Genomic DNA, 17,517 nt, shown 5'->3' on the forward strand with positions numbered 1-17,517 from the left:
GGGAACAAATATAGATCTCTTCCAGTCAGTTGGCCCAGTGGTTGTTCTCCAGATTTCTTGGCACAACTTGGTGAGCACATCCAGGGCAGCATCTTTTTGCTGTAATATGTCAATTGCTATACCAATTATATATCACATGAGCTACCCATTTAAAGTGTAAAATTCCATTGTTTAAACTTTTTTCTTTTTTCCCTTTTTTATTAATTTTAGTAAAAGTTTACAGAGACTTTAGATTTTCATTCATTCGTTGTTGCACTTTTCCCTCTGCCCAACCTCCCCTCCCCGTTTTTTCTTCTCTTTGAAAAGTAAAAGAAAAATTCTTCCATTGTTATTTGAAGTTTTATGTTGACAAGTAGGTTCAGCCACCGCCACAATCAATTTTAGAACATTGTTGAAAAGAAACTACTATACCCTTTACCTCTCACCACCAGTCAGTCTATCTAACATGCTATCCCATTGGATCTTTTCTATAAAATAAAATTATGCATTTTTTTTTTGCGTGTACCATTTAATCAAATCCTGGTATAAGAATAGATTGCCCCTTCTCCAACAGAGCATCTGGTGGATTCATAGTGCTCATCTTCAAGATTGTAGCACAGCTTTTTGCCACCAGGACACCAGAGCTCCCTAGATTTTTAAGTTTTATTTATATTTTATTCATTTTAATGAAAGTTTACAGACATTTTGAATTCCCATTCACTCATTATTGCACGTTTTCCTCCCTGCCCAACACCCCAGTTCGCTTTTCTCTTTGAAAAAGGAAAAAATAAATTTCTTACATTCTTATACAATTCCCTGCCCCCCAGTCCACTCCACTGTGCAGCTTTCATTCTGGACTTTTGTCATGCCAGCAATACCTAACCATATATCCCTTTTAAACAGTTCTCTCCCTCATCTGTTTCAATGCAATATACATTATATATCCCCTCTTTTCTTAATTTCCCTTCAACCCCGATGTCATTCCTGCTTTACAACAGTGGAACTATGTAGTATTTGTCCTTTTGTGACTGAGATATTTCTCTCAGCATAACGTCCTCCAGGGTCACCCATTTTGTATAATAATTCATGAATTCCTTGTTTTTCAATGCTGCAAAGTATTCTATTATGTGAATATACCACATCTTTTCTATCCATTCATTTGTTAAAGGGCACTTGGGTTATTTCCAACTGTTATTGTGAACAAAGGTGCAATAAACATGGGTGTGCATATATCTGCTTGGATGTCAGTTATGGTCTCTTCGGGGTATATTCCCAGTAGTGGAATTGCTGGGTCATTTGCAACTTTTTGAGAAAGCACCATACCGCTTTCCACAGGGGTTGCACCATTTTACACTCCCACCAACAGTGAGTTAGGGTTCAAGTTTCTCCACAACCTCACCAGCATTTGTTGTTGGCTGTTCCGTTGAATTTTTCTGTTCTTACAGAGTTGAGATGATACCTCATAGTTGTTTTTTTTTATTTCCGTCTCTCTTAGAGCTAGGGATTTTGAACATTTCAGCATGTGTTTGTTTGCCAACTGAATGTCTTCTTTGGGTAAAGTCCTTTATCAGACATGTCATTACCAGATATTTTTCCCAGTCTGTGGCTTCCCTTTTTACCCTGTTGGAGAAGTTTCTGGATATGCAACAGAATTTTATTCTTAGAAGATCCCATTCATCTATTTTAATCTCTCCTGATTGCAGGTTTTTCAGGATACTTGGAAGACTGTTTGTATTATGAATTAGGACTTCAATAGTTCTTCGAAGTTTTTCTCTAATAAAGTTTATAGTCCTTGGTTTTAGTCCAAGGTCCATAATTAATTTTGAATTGGTTTCTGTGTATAGAGTGAGGTGTGGATCTTGTTTGAGTTTTATGCAGATAGAGAGTTTTCCAATTTTGCCAAAACCATTTGTTTAAAAGGCTGTCCGTTCCTCGCTTAAATGATTTCATCTCCTTGTCAAAAATCAGTTGACCACAGGTAGATGGGCTAATTTCTGGATTCTCAATTCTATTCCATTAATCTATGTGTCTGTCATTGTACCAGTACCATTCTGTCTTAACCACCACTGCAGTGTAGTAGGATTTTAAATCGGGGAGTGAGATGTCTCCTGCCTTGTTTCTCTTTTTGAGGAGTACATTGCTTATTCAGAGCCTCTTTCCATTCCAAATGAAATTAGAGCTTGCTTTTTCCATCTCATTGAAGAGTGGAGTTGGTGTTTGTATTGGGATTGCATTGAGCATGTAAATTGCCTTTGGTAGTTTTGTCATTTTCACAATATTGAGTCTTCCTATCCATGAGCAATGGATATTCTTCTATTTTCCCAGGTCTCTTTTTGTTTCTTGTAGTAATGTTTTGTAAATTTCTTTCAATAGCTCCCTTGTGCTTCTGGTTAGATCTACTCCCGTGTATTTAATCTTGTGATTAACTATTGTGAAGAGTATTGTTTTTCTTAGCTCCAGTTCTGTATTCTCTTTGTCACATTAGAGAAATCCAGTTGATTTTTGTATGTTGATCTTGTGTCCTTCCAATTTGCTGAATTGGTCAACTATGTCCAGTAGTTTTCTTGCTGAGTCTTCAAGGTTTTCTAAGTATACGATCATATCATTTGCATATACAGATAACTTTATCTCCTCTTTGCCAATTTGGATACCGCTTATTTCATTCTCTTGTCTTATTGCTATCACTAAGACTTCCAATACAATTTTGACTAGGAAAGGTTATAGTGGGCATCCTTGCCTACTTCCTTTCTCAAAGGACATGCCTTTAATCTCTCTCCATTGAGAACAATGTTGGCTGCTGGATTCTCATATGCACTTTTTACTATGTTGAAGAAATTTCTTATTTAGCTAAGTGTTTTAATCAGGAAAAGATGTTGGATTTTGTCAAAGACCTTTTCTGCATCAATTGATTAGGATTCAAGTGCTTCTTGTTCTTTGCTTTGTTAATGTGATGAATGACATTGATTGGTTTTTTTATGTTGAACCATCCTTGCATACCTATTATGAGTCCCACTTGGTCTTGGTGGGTTTTTTGTTTGTTTGTTTTTATGTACTTTGGATTCTTTTGGCCAGGATTTTATTCAGTATTTTTGCATCTATGTTCATGAGAGATATTGGTCTATATTTTTCTATTTTGGTGGTGTCTTTACCTGACTTTGGTATCAAGGATATGTTTGCTTTATAGAATGAGTCTAGGAGAATTTATTGTTTTCTATTTTCTGAAATTCTTTATGTAAAATTGGTGAAAGTTCTTTTCTGAATTTTTGATAAAATTCACTTGTAAAACCATCATTTCTAGGGTGGGGTTTTTTTAGCTGAAAGTTGTTTTATTATCTTTACTATTTATTCTTTTGTAATGAGTCTGTGCCAGTGTTCAATTTCAGTTTGTGTCAGCATAGGCAGGTTACGAATTTCTAAGTTTTTGTCCATTTCCTCTATATTTTCATATTTGTGTATTTTTAATAATATTCCAATGTTAGCCTTTTAATTTTAGTTGGTTCTGTTGTGAGGTTGTCTGTTTCATATTTTATTCTGATTATTTGTGTCTTTTCTTTTATTATTTTTGCTAGTGGTTTGACAATTTTATTGACCTTTTCAAAGAACCAACTCCTAGTTTTGTTGATGGATTCAATTATTTTTCTGTATTCAATTTCATTTATTTCTGCTGTAATTTTTATAATTTCAAGGTTGTTTTTTTTTTAGGATGTCTAATTTTCTTGCTGTTATTTTTCAGTGGTTTGTAGCTGTGGCTTAAAAAGTCAATGGTCATTTTTTTCTGCCTTATGGTGTGTTTGCTTATTGCTATAAATTGATCTCTGACTACTACTTTGGCTGTTTTCCATAGGTTTTGATAAGTGGTGGTTTCATTGTCATTTGTTTCAAGAAACTTTAATTTCATTTTTTATTTATTCTAGTATCCACTCATGTTCAAGCAAGGTGTTGTGTAGCTTCCAAATGAACATTTTGTTTCTCCTTTAACAGTTTGTTATTAACTCCAAAATTTGTAACTCCTAGCATTGTAGTCTGAGAAGATGCTTTGTATTTTTTCTATTTTTTAAAATTTATTGATGTTTGCCTTGTGACCTAAAATGTCATCTATTCTGCAGAACATTCCATGGACACTGGAGAAGAAGGTATACTGTGGGGCTTTTTTTGTGCATTAACCTATAAATATCTATGAGGTCAAGTTAATTTTTCTGTGGTTTGATTCTTCAGCGTCTTTGCTGAGTTTCTTTTTGGTATTTCTATGTTTTCTTGAGAGTGGTGTATTGAAGTCTCCAAGTCCTACAGTAGTATTGTCTATTTCCTTTTTCAGTTTTGTTAATGTTTGTTTTATATACTTTGCAGTTATTTTATTTGGTACATAGATATTTATTATTGTTATTTTCTCTTGTTCTATTGACCCTTTAAACCTTATGTAGTGACTTTCCTCGTCCTTTTTGATGGTTTTTCCATTGAAATTTATTTTATCAAAAATTAATATGGCTACTTCTGCTTTTTTGGTTGCCATTTGCTTGGTATATTTTTTTACTACCCTTTTATTTTTAGTCTTTCTTTATCTTTGTCTCTTGTACATAGCATATTCATGGATTTTGCTTTCTTACCCAATCTGCTACTCTTTTTCTCTTCAGTGCTGCATTTAAACCATTCACATTCATTGTGATTATTGAGAGGCAAAGTTTTATTGCTGTCATTGTGTTGAGTTCTTTTTGCTGTTGTTGCTAGTTACTTTGGTCCATCCTGCTTTCTGTGGCACCTCTGTAAGAAGGATATCTCTTAGAGTTTCTTGCATTGCTGGTCTTGTTTTTACAAACTCCCTTAGGTTCTGTTTTTCTTGGAATATATTTATCTCTCCTTCACATTTGGTGGACAATTTTGCTCTGTACAGTATTCTTGGTTGACAGTGTGTTCTTTATGTGTTCAATATATGTAATTCCTTTGTCTATTTGCTTACATGGTTTCTGCTGAGAAATCAGCATTTAATCTTATCTGCTATCCCTTATAGGTTACTCTTTGTTCCTCCCTCACTGCTTTCAGAATTCTTTCCTTATCGTTGGTTCTGACAAATTAGACTATGATATGCCGTGGTGGTTTTCTTTTGGGATCTTTTCTATATGGTGTTCACTCAACTTCTTGAATATATATTCTCTCATTCTTCATTATGCTTGGGAAGTTTTATTCTAGTAATTCTTCACAAGTTTTTCAGTGCCTTTTCTTGCTTCTTCCTGTTTGGGGATTCTGATAATTCACATGTAATTGTCTTGATGGTGTCCCATATTATTCTTAGGTTTTCTTCTTTTTCCTTCCTTTTTAGTTCTGCTTTTTGCTCTAGCAGATCAGTGGTGAAAATTCTATTTTTTATTTCACTGGTTCTGTGTTCCTTATCTTTAACTCTGTTCACATGTCCCTCCATCATGTTGACAGCATCTGAAACATTGGTCCTCATAGTCTGGATTATTTTCTTGTTTTTCCAGAGACTCTAATGCCTCATTTGTTTTATCTGCATTGTTTTGGACTTTTTTTTAAAGCTATTCCTGATTTTTTCTTCAAGTGTCCTATAATTCTTCAAATTTGTTTGGGTTGTTTTTTTTTTTCACCCATTGAAAATATCCAATCGTTGTTCTTTTAAAATCTGTGTCAGAAAATTCCATCAGACTTTCTGGCTTCAGGAAATTCATTGATACTGTGTGGTCTCCTGGAGATGACATCTTACTTTGTGCTTGTGTATGGTGTGAGGCAGCCTGCTCCATACATAACATTGCTTTGGTAGAACTTTTCATACCTGAGACAATGATAGGTTCTTGATCTGAAATCACTGCTCTAGAAGAGGGTGGGGCAGCTACTCTGCCTGTGTTTCTCTCTAAATTTCTGACCCAAGGAATGGTTCAGTTCAGGGCCTGTGATAGCAAACTCTTGTTGCAACTAAGTCAGATCAAGGTGCTCTGGATTAAAGGTAAATTAGTTGACTGGAAGTGAAGGCACGAGTGCAGGGTGGAACGGGCACTGGGTAGGCATTAGGGAGAGGTGGGCCCGCTTGGGACCTCACTCAATTTCCATCCATCCAGGTGAGCTTGTGTGACGTCTTTCCTCAAATTCCAGCCACCAGGCTCATGCCTGGTGGCTCTCACTCTGCAAGGCTTTGGGTCCAGTATGGCTCTTGTTATGGCGGGGCTTAAGAAAACTCAGTCAAATTCCCACTGCCCCGCTTACTTCTGGCAGTTGGGTGCCAAAGTGGCTTGGCTAGTAGTTCCTGCTGGGACTCAGCTGGCACCTCCCATCAGGGCTTAGCAGCAGCTCCTGCTGGGGCTTGCGGCTCACTACTCCTGTGGCTTCCAAACTAAGTATTTTAATAATTATTCTCACTCAGATCCTGACTGTCCTGCTCCCTCTGTGAATCGCTCTCTGTGTATCACTCCTCCCATCAGATCCTAATAAAGAATCTGTTTCCTGTCTCTGTAGATTTGTCTATTGTGGGTATTTCATATAAATAATATCAAGGTTTATTCATGCTACAATTCATATCATTACTTCATTCCTTTTAATATAAAAATATTCCAGTGAGCATATAGAATACTCTCTATTGACCATCAGTGAACATCTAGGTTGCTTACAAAACATTTTTTAGTTTATTAATTTCTTTAGTTGTGCAAGAAAAACTTTTGGAATTCAGAAGTGTGCCTGGATACAGAGATATACAATTGGACACCATTCAAGTAGAAAATTCAATCCTCAATTAGTCTACCCATTGCTGTGTGCACATTACACCACCATTCTATGAAGTCAATCCTCACTTTGAATCATGTTGCACTCCCAGGCATCATGGGATCACAAAAATTCTGTTCTTATAAGACATTGCATGTTGGATGCATTTGAGGTTGCAAGGACTGACCAAACACAGTTCATTCATGTCTCCTCTGATTTTAATATTCTCAAGAAGTAGTTGTCCAAACAGAATAGTGCATGATATAAAATCTGGGAAGTTTTGTGCAAGGATTGTATCCTTTCTCCATACTAATACAATCTATATGCTAAGCAAATAATTTGATAAGTCATATTTTATAAATAAAAACATAGTATCAGGATTGGAAGGTGTTTTATCAACAACCAATGTTATGTAGATAACACTAGCTTGCTTACATAAAGAAGACTTGAAGCACTTGTTTCAGAAGATCAAAGATAATAAACTTTCAATATGGATTACATCTCAACATCAAATAAACACCAAATATCTTCACTACTGGATCAATAGGCAACAATATGATAAATGGAGAAAAGATTGAACTTGTCATTGACTTTATTTTTAGTGTACCTATAATCAACACTTGGATGTCAGCAGCCTTCAAGAAAATAAAAACATACTGCATTGCAAAAATCTTTTGTCAAGGACTGCTCCAAAGTGCTAAAACCAAGGATAAAAGTTTAATTATTTTGTTTCACTTGATAAAAGCCATGATGTTTTAAATTGCTTCCTATGAATCTGAAAGTTAGATAATGAACAAGGAAAACTAAAGACAATCAAAATTGTTAAACTGTGGTGTTGGGGAAGAGAACAGAATATTTCTTTAAAGTGCCAAAAATATAAACAAGTTTGTCTTAGAGTAAATACAACAAGGGTGTTCCTTAAAGGCAAAGATGTTGAAACTCTATACTATATATCTTGGGCATATTGTAAGGAGGACCCAATCCTTGGGAAAATATATCATCCTGCAAAGTAGAGGGTCAGAGAAAGAGTGGACAATCTTCTAGGAGATGCACTGATATATTAACTGTAACAATGAGCATGACAGAAACTGTGAGGATGGTTCCGGATAGGACAAGATTCCAATCTGTTGTTCAAAAGGCTGCAATGAGTTGTAGTCAACTCTATGGCACCTAATAACAACATGTGTGTGGATCACAAAACATTTCTATATATTCTTTGGATGTGGAATATTGCTTATGTGTTGTATGAAAATAGCTTTCTGTTGTGATTAACCTCTAGAGAAAGCAATTTCTACAGAACCTATAGGTTTTAAATTAGCCAATGAAACACACAATTTTCACTCACTTTATTAGAACTAGGTTAAACCGGGTGGCTCCTTGGAGGCAAGGATTCTGAGGCTCCGTCTAACTTACTTTAGACATGTTGTGAGGAGAGACTAGTCCTTAGAGAGGGACATCATGCTTGGGAGGGTGGAGGGACGGCGCAGGAGAGGAAGGCCCTCTATGACGTGGATTGATTCAGTGACTGGGATAATTGGGATGGGAGTGTGATTGGCACAGGACAGAGCAGAGTTTAGGGCTGTTGTACATAGGGTCGTTATGAGTCACAGGCGACTCGACGGCACATAACAACAACAACAAACAACAGTGTATACTCCATGCAAATTTCAGTAAATGGGAAAGCAAAGCTACTACTAATATCTCAAAATGCTGAAAATCAGATGACTTTGACATAATTTGTCTGCACTTCTCAACTCCTATTTGAACAAAATGATAATCACGGATTTCCCAGTTTTACTTGTCATTAGTCATGATCTCTACAGCTTGAAGCTGACTTTATACATTCATGTGCTATGAGAAGCTTTCATTTCAGTGAGAAAGAAACTGTTTCTTAAGCCTTAGTGTCTATATAAAATTGGGTTTTTTTTTCTCCTTTCTGTAGCAGCTTCTCACTTGCATATGTAAATTTAATTACCTGAAAGGAAAACATGCAGACATCTTGGGTGACTATGGTAATGAATAATTTGTATAGAGCATGTGAAACTTTATATTGGAATACTTTATTATGAGTCGTGGCAATGTGTTTAGAAGATGTGCTGTTATTGTTAGTTTGCATTGAGTCAATCCTGATACATCGCTACCCACTTACATAGAGAACTGCTCTATACTTTTTTAAAGACTGTCATCTTTTAGAAGCATTCACCAGATCTGCTTTCCTAATGTCTTTAGTTCACACCAGGTAGGTAGAAAGAATTCCCATTGGAACTCCAACCTCAAGTCAAGCTTTGATTTTAAAAATGACTATCAGCCTTCCAGTGAATATGAACAAAGCATAATGTTAGAGGAGAAAAATGCAATTACACCTTTCCTCACTTCTCATCAACTTGCCCTCCATGTTACCCAAATAAAATGTTCCAAAACTGAAATGTGAAATAATTTTATTTCCCTCTTAGGATTTTTTTTTAACTGAACATCTTCTCTGGCAAACAAATAACAGGGGTGGGGTAAGAATGCAAATTAATAAGCGGAGAAACCTTTTCCACTAAAAGTACACAGAAGGCCTACAAAACACATTAGACATTTCTAAAGATCACAAATTAACCAACAATGAGGGTGTACTGTCCAAAAAAGAGAGAGAGAGAGAAGCAAAAGATAGTTTCTCTGAACATAGGGTTTTTTAAAAGACATTTTGAGAGGAATTGAACATCTCTTGCACCTTTGATATATCTATCTCTTTCCTATCAAGGGTTTTCAGAGGGTGGAAACAGCTCAGTGTGACACACGCTGCACTTATTTGGGGAATGTGGTTTTCCATCCTGCCATTACCTGGCACCCAGACAAGTGCTATAAAAATATGTCATCATAAGCAGCCTAGAATAAATAATCCAGTCTTGTAAGTTGTTTATCATTTCCCAAATGTCTCACGAAGTTTTTATGAGCCTATCTCTTAGTCCCATTTGGGAGGACAGGCTCTTTGTAATCATGGTGGACAGCCAGCCCAAAGGTCATGCCATGTGCATTAGGAGTATTATGGTATATGACATGGTACCAGGTGGCTTCCTTTGGATCACTTTTAAATAGATTCCTCGGCTAAAGGTCTCACTATCTTTTAATTGCATCCAGCTCTAAGTGTTACACTGTGTTTTACAAGTTTATTGGGTTGGTTCATGTGTGTTTGTTTGCTTTTAATTCTGATCTTCATGTTTTTCTTGGTTAAGAAACTAAATGCATATGAAGTTGAAAATACTTAAAAGTGCTTTTTTAAATGACATTGGACACCTATTGAGCTCTTTCAAGTACAGAGCACAGACACTGGAGCCAGACAATGATAACTAGAGAAAGAAAAGTCCATTCTAACCACATAAAATCACCCGGGTTTTAGAATGTTCTCAAATTTGCATCATGGTTCTTTGGGTCGGCTCGCTTTTGTGAAAGGAGCGCGTGCACAAGGGTATTGTTAACATCTGGTTAATTTAATTCTGTGTATTAGGCTTGAATTAAACTAAAGTCAAATTGTTCAATATTTTTCATTAGAAAATGCATTGATTCAGACCATCTGGAGAATGGCCTCACGTTAGTTACTATTTTGAATCAACTTGAAATGAATTAATGAACTTTTATTGAATTGAGAATATGTGTCTATGTGTCTGTTTACAAACAAGTCCATCAGCCAAGACATACGTGTGTAAACACAATCACACGTTATAGCAAGACTTCTGTTATAGCAAGGAGCTGGCATTTTGCTGACCTTAAAATGTTCCTGGAGGCTCTTAGCTTTCAATGACAGCATGTTCGTTTGTTAAATAAATAACAATACTTCGCTTTCATATTGTTCTATTCTGCCTTCCGAAACATTTCCTGTGGTACTACTTTGCCAGTACAAAGCTGGCTTCTTAAAAGTGATTTGTCTGTAACTAGGCAGTTTTAGAACTTCGACTTCCTTCGTCTGGGCTAAAAAGCAATTTAAGAAGACTTAAAATTCTCCTGGGGCTGATTTTATAGTAACAGTGAAAGCGCACAAACGCTACATGAGAAGCCAATTTTTTTCTTCAGTGAGAGACGCAGTATCGGCAGTGGGGCCTCCGCACAAGCAGTTTAGCGCCGTCATAACCTCTAACCAACGGGTATTAACATGAAGTTGTGATTGATATTTATGTTTGGAAGCTACTAATTTGTCAGTAATTTTCACCCACCAGCATTTACGGATGCCATTTTCCCTTCCACTGGGAGCACCACGAGATGCCTTGGCCCAACCACGTTGAAACAGATGGCGAGCCCGAGTGGCCAGACCTCAGTGGTCAGGAGCGCAGCTGCTATGCTGCCAGGGGCTTCCGGATTCCATTTCAATAAGGTAAACTCATGGACAAGGACGAAACTCGTCCCACTCTGTGACACACATATCCCTCATCCCTCCAGCAGTGCCAAAGGCCACTTGAGGATTGGCTGGTGGAAGCAAGAGACCCATCAGAAGCAAGAAGAGAACACTCTCATTGGGCTTCATATTGGCCCTGGATGCAACACATGGGAAAACCTGTTCCTGTCTCAAAAAGAAGTCAAAACAGACTGCACATGCACATAGATGGGGGAGATGCATCCAAAGAGAGAAATGTTTGGCCTCCATTCTTCATTCCATCTGGTACATGCTTGGATTGAATGTATTTGGACAAAAGCTGTGCTCTGATCATTACATGGCAAACCCTTGCAAAAGAGGTGTCACTGAGGATATGAGTGGATTGTGAATAGCGCACAGGACAGTGGACCCTAAATGTGAGCCCCAATCACTCCATCCTGAAAACCTGGGCCCTTTCCAAAAGGAAGTGCAGACAGACCGCATAAGCACAGAAATAGCGTCGTGCCTTCCTGCCATCTGGAACCGGAGCCCAGCCGGCGGGAGTAACGGGTGGGGGAGCTGCTTTCCCCAATAGTTACATTAGATCTAGATGTACCCAAACTATAGAGGGGAAAGCCACTGCCAGATTTGCCTTCAAAATGTCACTCCAATAATATATATAGCTCCTGATGAAACGCATGTTAATGTGCACTGGAGAATGGTTAATGGGACAGCTTTAAAATATTAATGTGTATATACTAACTCTGTTATTGAGGTTTTGTCTTTTTTTCAATTAATTTTAATGAAATTTTACAGAGACTTTGGATTTCCATTCATTCACTGTTCCACTTTTCTCCCTGCCCAACCTCCCCCCCCCCATTTTGCTCTTCTCCTTGAAAAGTAAAATTCTTTCATTGTTATACAATCCCCCACAGTCCACTCTGCTATACAGCCTTCTTTTTGAAAAGTAAAAGAAAAAATTCTTTCATTGTTATACATTCCCACAAAGGCAATGCAGCCGTTGTTCTGGACTTCTGTAATGACAATAATACATAATCATATATCCCTTTTAAACAGTTCTCTCTCTCGTCTATTTCAATGCAGTATACATAATTATCCCATCTTTCTCAGTCTCTGCCTAAACCCAATGTCAGTCCCTTTTACAACACTGGCTCTATGCAGTAATTGTCCGTTTGTGACTGAGATATTTCACTCAATATAATGTCCTCCAGGGTCACCCATTTTGTATAATATTTTATGAGTTCCTTGTTTTTCAATGCTGCATAAGGGTTCCAATTTCTCCACAACTGTGCCCATATTTGCTGTTTGCTGTTCTGTTAAATTTTGCTATTCTTACCGGAGTGAGATGATATCTCATAATTGTTTTGATTTGCATCTCTCTTAGAGCTAGGGATTTTTAACATTTCTTCATGTGTTTGTTTGCCATCTAAATGTCTTCCTTGGTGAAGTGTCTGTTCATATCCTGTGCCATTTTTCAATTTGATTGTTTACCTTTATCTGGTTGTGGTACTCGAATATTTTATAAATTCTGGATATAAGTCCCTTATCTGACAAATCATTACCAAATACCTTTTCCCAGCATGTGGCTTTCCATTTTACCCTGTAGGAGAAGTATTTGCATGTGCACAGGGATTTGATTCATAGAAGGTCTATTTCATCCTTTCCAGGTGTAGATTTTTCAAGATGCTTAGAAGACTGTTTATATTGTGGATTAGGACTTCAAGGCTTCTTCCAAGCTTTTATTTAATGAATATTATAGTCTTTGGTTTTAGTCCTAGGCCCATGGTCCACCTTGAGTTGGTTTTTGTGTATGGAGTGAGGTGTGGATCTTGCCTAATTTTTATACAGATACTTTTCAAATTTTGCCAAAACTATTTGTAAAAAAGGTTGTAATTTTCCACTTAACTGACCTCATCTCCTTTTCAAAAGTCAGTTGACCAGAGGTATATGGGCTTATTTTTGGGTTCTCAGTACTATCCATTGATCTATGTGTCTGTCATTGTACCAGTACAACAGTGTATTGATCACCATGGCAGAGTAGCAGGATTTGAAATTGAGGAAGGAGATGCCTACCTTGTTTCTATTTTAAAGGAGTGCTTTGCCTATTAAGGGCTTATTTCCATTCCAAATGAAACTGCAGATTGCCATTTCCATCTTGTTCAAGAATGGTATTTAAAAAAAAAAGAATGGTATTGATATTTTTATTGAGATTGCATTGAACCTGTAATTTGCCTTTGGTAGTATTGCCATTTTCACAATATTGAGTCCTCATAGCCAAGAGCAAAGACCCAACATCTCCAACAAATTTAAAAAGAACAGCAAGAAAACCCAACACCATCTAAAAAACTTGAAGTTATAAAAAATTAGTGCAGAAATAAATTAAATAGAAAACTGAAAAACAATTGAAACCATGAACAAAACTAGGAGATGGTTCTTTGAAAAGGTCAATAAAATTGACAAACCACTAACAAAACTAACAAAAGAAAAGAAGGAAAAGATAAAAATAATCTGAATAAGAGAAAAATGGGGAAACATCACAACAAAACCAATATAAAAGGCTAACATTAGAATATTATAAAAAAACTATACTAAACAAATACGAAAACTCAGAAGAAATGGGCAAATACTTAGAAATGCACAACCTGCCTAAACTGACACAAACCAAAATTGCTATAACAGATCCATTACAAAAGAAGACATTGAAAAGGTAATAAAACAGCTTCTAGCCATAAGTAAAGCCCTAGACCAGATAATTTTACAAGTGAATTTTATCAACCATTCAGAGAAGAAGTTTATGCAATTCTGCATAAACTATTTGAGATATTAGAAAAAATGGACTGCTCCCAGACTCATTTGATAAAGCAAATGTATCCTTGACACCAAATCCAGGAAAGGACCCCACCAAAATAGAAAACTATAGGTGAATACCTCTCATGAACATAGATGCAAAAATCCTGAATAAAATACTTGTTGTTGTTACGTGCGATCGAGTCGTTTGTGACTCATAGCGACCCTATGTACAAGAGCTCTAAATGCTGTTCTAGCCTGTGAAAACCTAGCCATCTCAAACGCATTTATTCCCACTGCTCCAGTCACAGAATCGATCCATCTCATCAAAGGTCTTCCTCTCCTTCACCGCCCCTCCACTCTGCCAAACATGATGTCCTTCTCCAATGACCAGTCCCTCCTTGCAACATGCCCAAAGTATGTCAGATGAAGCTTCAGAATCCTTGACTCCAAGGAGCATTCCAGCTTCACCCTCTCCAGGACAAACCTGCTTGTTCTCCTAGCAGTCCAATGTATGTTCAATACTCTTTTCCAGCATCACGGTTCAAAGGCATTCTCTTTCAATCAACCCTATTCACTGTCCAACTCTCTGATGCATAGCATGTAATTGCAAAGACTATAGTCCAGATCAGGTGCACCTTAATCTCCAGCCTGACGTTGTTGCTCTTCAGTATTCTTGAGAAGTCCCTCAAGCCGACTTTCCCAATGCAATTCATCTCTTGATTTCCTGGGTGCTGTTACCAAGTGCTGATTGTGGGGCCAAGCAAACTAAAACTGTTAACTATCGCAATCTCTTCACCATCCATACTGATGTTAACAATTGGCCCAGTGGTCAGAATCTTCGTTTTCTTGATGTTGAGCTTCAATCCATATAGAAGGCTGTAGTCCTTGACCTTCTGCAGCAAGTGCTTCAGGTCCTCCTCAGGTTCAGCAAGCAGGGTTGTGTCATCTGCATAACACAGGTTGTTGATGACTCTTCCACCAGTCCTGATGCCACATTCCTCTTCTTACAGCTCGGCATCTCAGATAATCTGTTCTACATACAGACTGAAAAGGCATGGAGACACAATACATCCCTGATGGAGACTGAAAAGGTATGGAGACAGAATACATCCCTGGCAGACCTCTCCCCTGATTTTGAACCATGTAGTGTCTCCTTGTTCTGTTCTGACGACTGCCTCTTGGTCCAAGGATGGGTTTTGCATTAGCACAATCAAATATTCTGGGATTCCCATTCTTCTCAGAGTCAGCAAAAGCTTGTTGTGATCCACACAGTCAAAAGCCTTTGCATAGTCAATGAAGCACAGGCACACATTCTTCTGGTATTCTTTGCTTTCTGCCAAGATCCATCTAACACTAGCTATAACATCCCTAGTACCACGACCTCTTCTAAATTCAGCCTGTACATCTGGCAGTTCTCTGTTGACATATTGTTCCAAATGTTTTTGTATAATTTTCAGCAGAATATTGCTTGTGTGTGATATTAATGATATTGTTCAATAATTTCCACACTCTGTTGGGTCACCTTTCTTTGGAATGGGAACAAATATCAATCTTTTCCAGTCAGTGGGACAGCTGGTTGTTCTCCAGATTTCTTGGCACAACTTAGTGAGCACATCCAGGGGAGTGCCTGTCTGTTGAAATATGTCAATTGGTATGCCGTCAACTACTTGAGCCTTGTTTTTTACCAATTCCTTCGGAGCAATTTGAACTTCCTCCTTCATCACCATAGGCTCTTGCTCATATATCATTTCATGAAATTCTTCTGTGTCAGCCAATTCCTTCTGATACAGTGATTCTGTGTATTCCTGCCATCTTCTCTTGATATTCCTGGATCATTTAACATTCTACCCAAAGCATCCTTAAGTATTGCCACCCGTGGCTTGAATTTGTTTTTCAGCTCCTTCAGTTTAAGAAACACTGAGTGAGTCCTGTCCTTTTGATTTTCTGACTCCTGCTCTCTGCACATTTCATTATAGTATCTTGCTTTGTTGTCCCTGGATGCCTTTTGAAATTTTCTGTTTAGCTCTTTGATTTCTTGGTTTCTTCATTTAGCTTTGGCTTCTCGGCGCTCTCATGCAAAACTCAGAGTCTCATCTGACATCCATCTTGGTCTTTTTTTCTTTTTCAGCCTTTGTAATGATCTCTTGCATTCTCCATAGACGATTTTCTTGATACCATCCAAGAGCTCATTTGGCCTAGGCTCATTGGTGTTCAAGGCCTCAAACCTGTTCCTGAGATGGTTTTGAAACTTGAGTGGGACAGACTTAAGATCAAATTTTGGTTCCCATGGACTTGATTTAATTTTCCTTGATTCGGCTTGAACTTGCATATAAGTAGTTGGTGATCTGTCCCACTATCAGCACCCGGCCTGGTTTTCACTGCTGATATTAAGCTGCTCCAACGAGTCTTTCCACAAATGTAATCTGTTTGATTCCTATACATGCCATTAGGTGAGATCCATGTGTATAGACTTAGTTTATGTTTCTTATAGAAAGTATTTGCAATGAATAAATCATTGAATGTGCAAAATTCTATTATTCTATCTCCAGCCTTGTTTCTCTCACCAAGACCATATTTTCCAGCTATTGATCCTTCTTCCCTTTCCCAACTTTTGTGCTCCAGTCGCCCATTATTATTAATGCATCTTGATTGCATGTTTGATCAACTTCTGACTGCAAAAGTTGGTAGAAATCTTCTATTTCCTCCTCTTTGGCTCTAGTCATTGGTGCATATATTTAAATTATAGTGGTATTCACCGGACTTTCTTTTATACGTATGGATATTATCCTGTTGCTCACCACATTGTATTTCAGGACGGATCTAGAAATGACTTTTTTAATTATGAAAGCAACCCCATTCTTCTAGCCAATTGAATTCAATGATGATCTTGTTGTTGTTGTTGTTGTTGTTGTTGTTGTTGTTATGTGCTGTCAAGTCACTTGCAACTCATAGCAATCCTATGTACAACAGCCCTAAACTCTGCTCTGTCCTGTGCCAATCACACTGTCTCTGACACACTCATCCCGATTGCCCCAGTCACTAAATCAATCCATCTCCCTGAGGGCCTTCCCCTCCTGCACCTGCCCTCCACCCTCCCAAGCATGATATCCCTCTCCAAGGAACAGTCCCTCCTTACAACATGACCAAAGTATGTCAGACGAAGCCTCAGAATCCTTGCCTCCAAGGAGAAGCCTGTTTTAACCCTCTCCAGGATGAATCTGTTTGTTTTCTTAGCAGACCATGACACTCTCAACACTCTTCTCCAACTCCAAAGCTCAAAAGCATCAATTCTCCTTCTATCTTTCCTGGTCATTGTCCAGCTATCTGACGCACAACGAGTGATTGCAAAGAACATGGCCTGTACCAGATGCACTTTAGTCTCCAGAGACACATCGTTACTCTTGAGGGCTTTAGAGAGGTCCCTAACATCAGACTTTCCCATCGCAATATGCCTTTTAATTTCCTGGCTGCTGGTGCCAAGAGTGTTGATTGTGGAGCCAAGTAGACTAAATTGTGAACAATCTCAATCTCTTCACCATCCATCCTGATGCTGTCAACTGGTCCAGTGCTGAGAATCTTTGTCTTCTTGACATTGAGCCTCAATCCATATTGAAGGCTGCAGGCCCTGACCCTCAGCAGCAAGCCCTTCAGGTCCTCCTCAGTTTCAGCAAGCAGGGTTGTGTCATCTGCATAAC

This window comes from Elephantulus edwardii, unplaced genomic scaffold (assembly GCF_000299155.1).
Source record: "Elephantulus edwardii isolate Elephantulus edwardi_28Jun2011 unplaced genomic scaffold, EleEdw1.0 scaffold00285, whole genome shotgun sequence".
In the NCBI taxonomy this organism is placed as follows: Eukaryota; Metazoa; Chordata; class Mammalia; order Macroscelidea; family Macroscelididae; genus Elephantulus; species Elephantulus edwardii.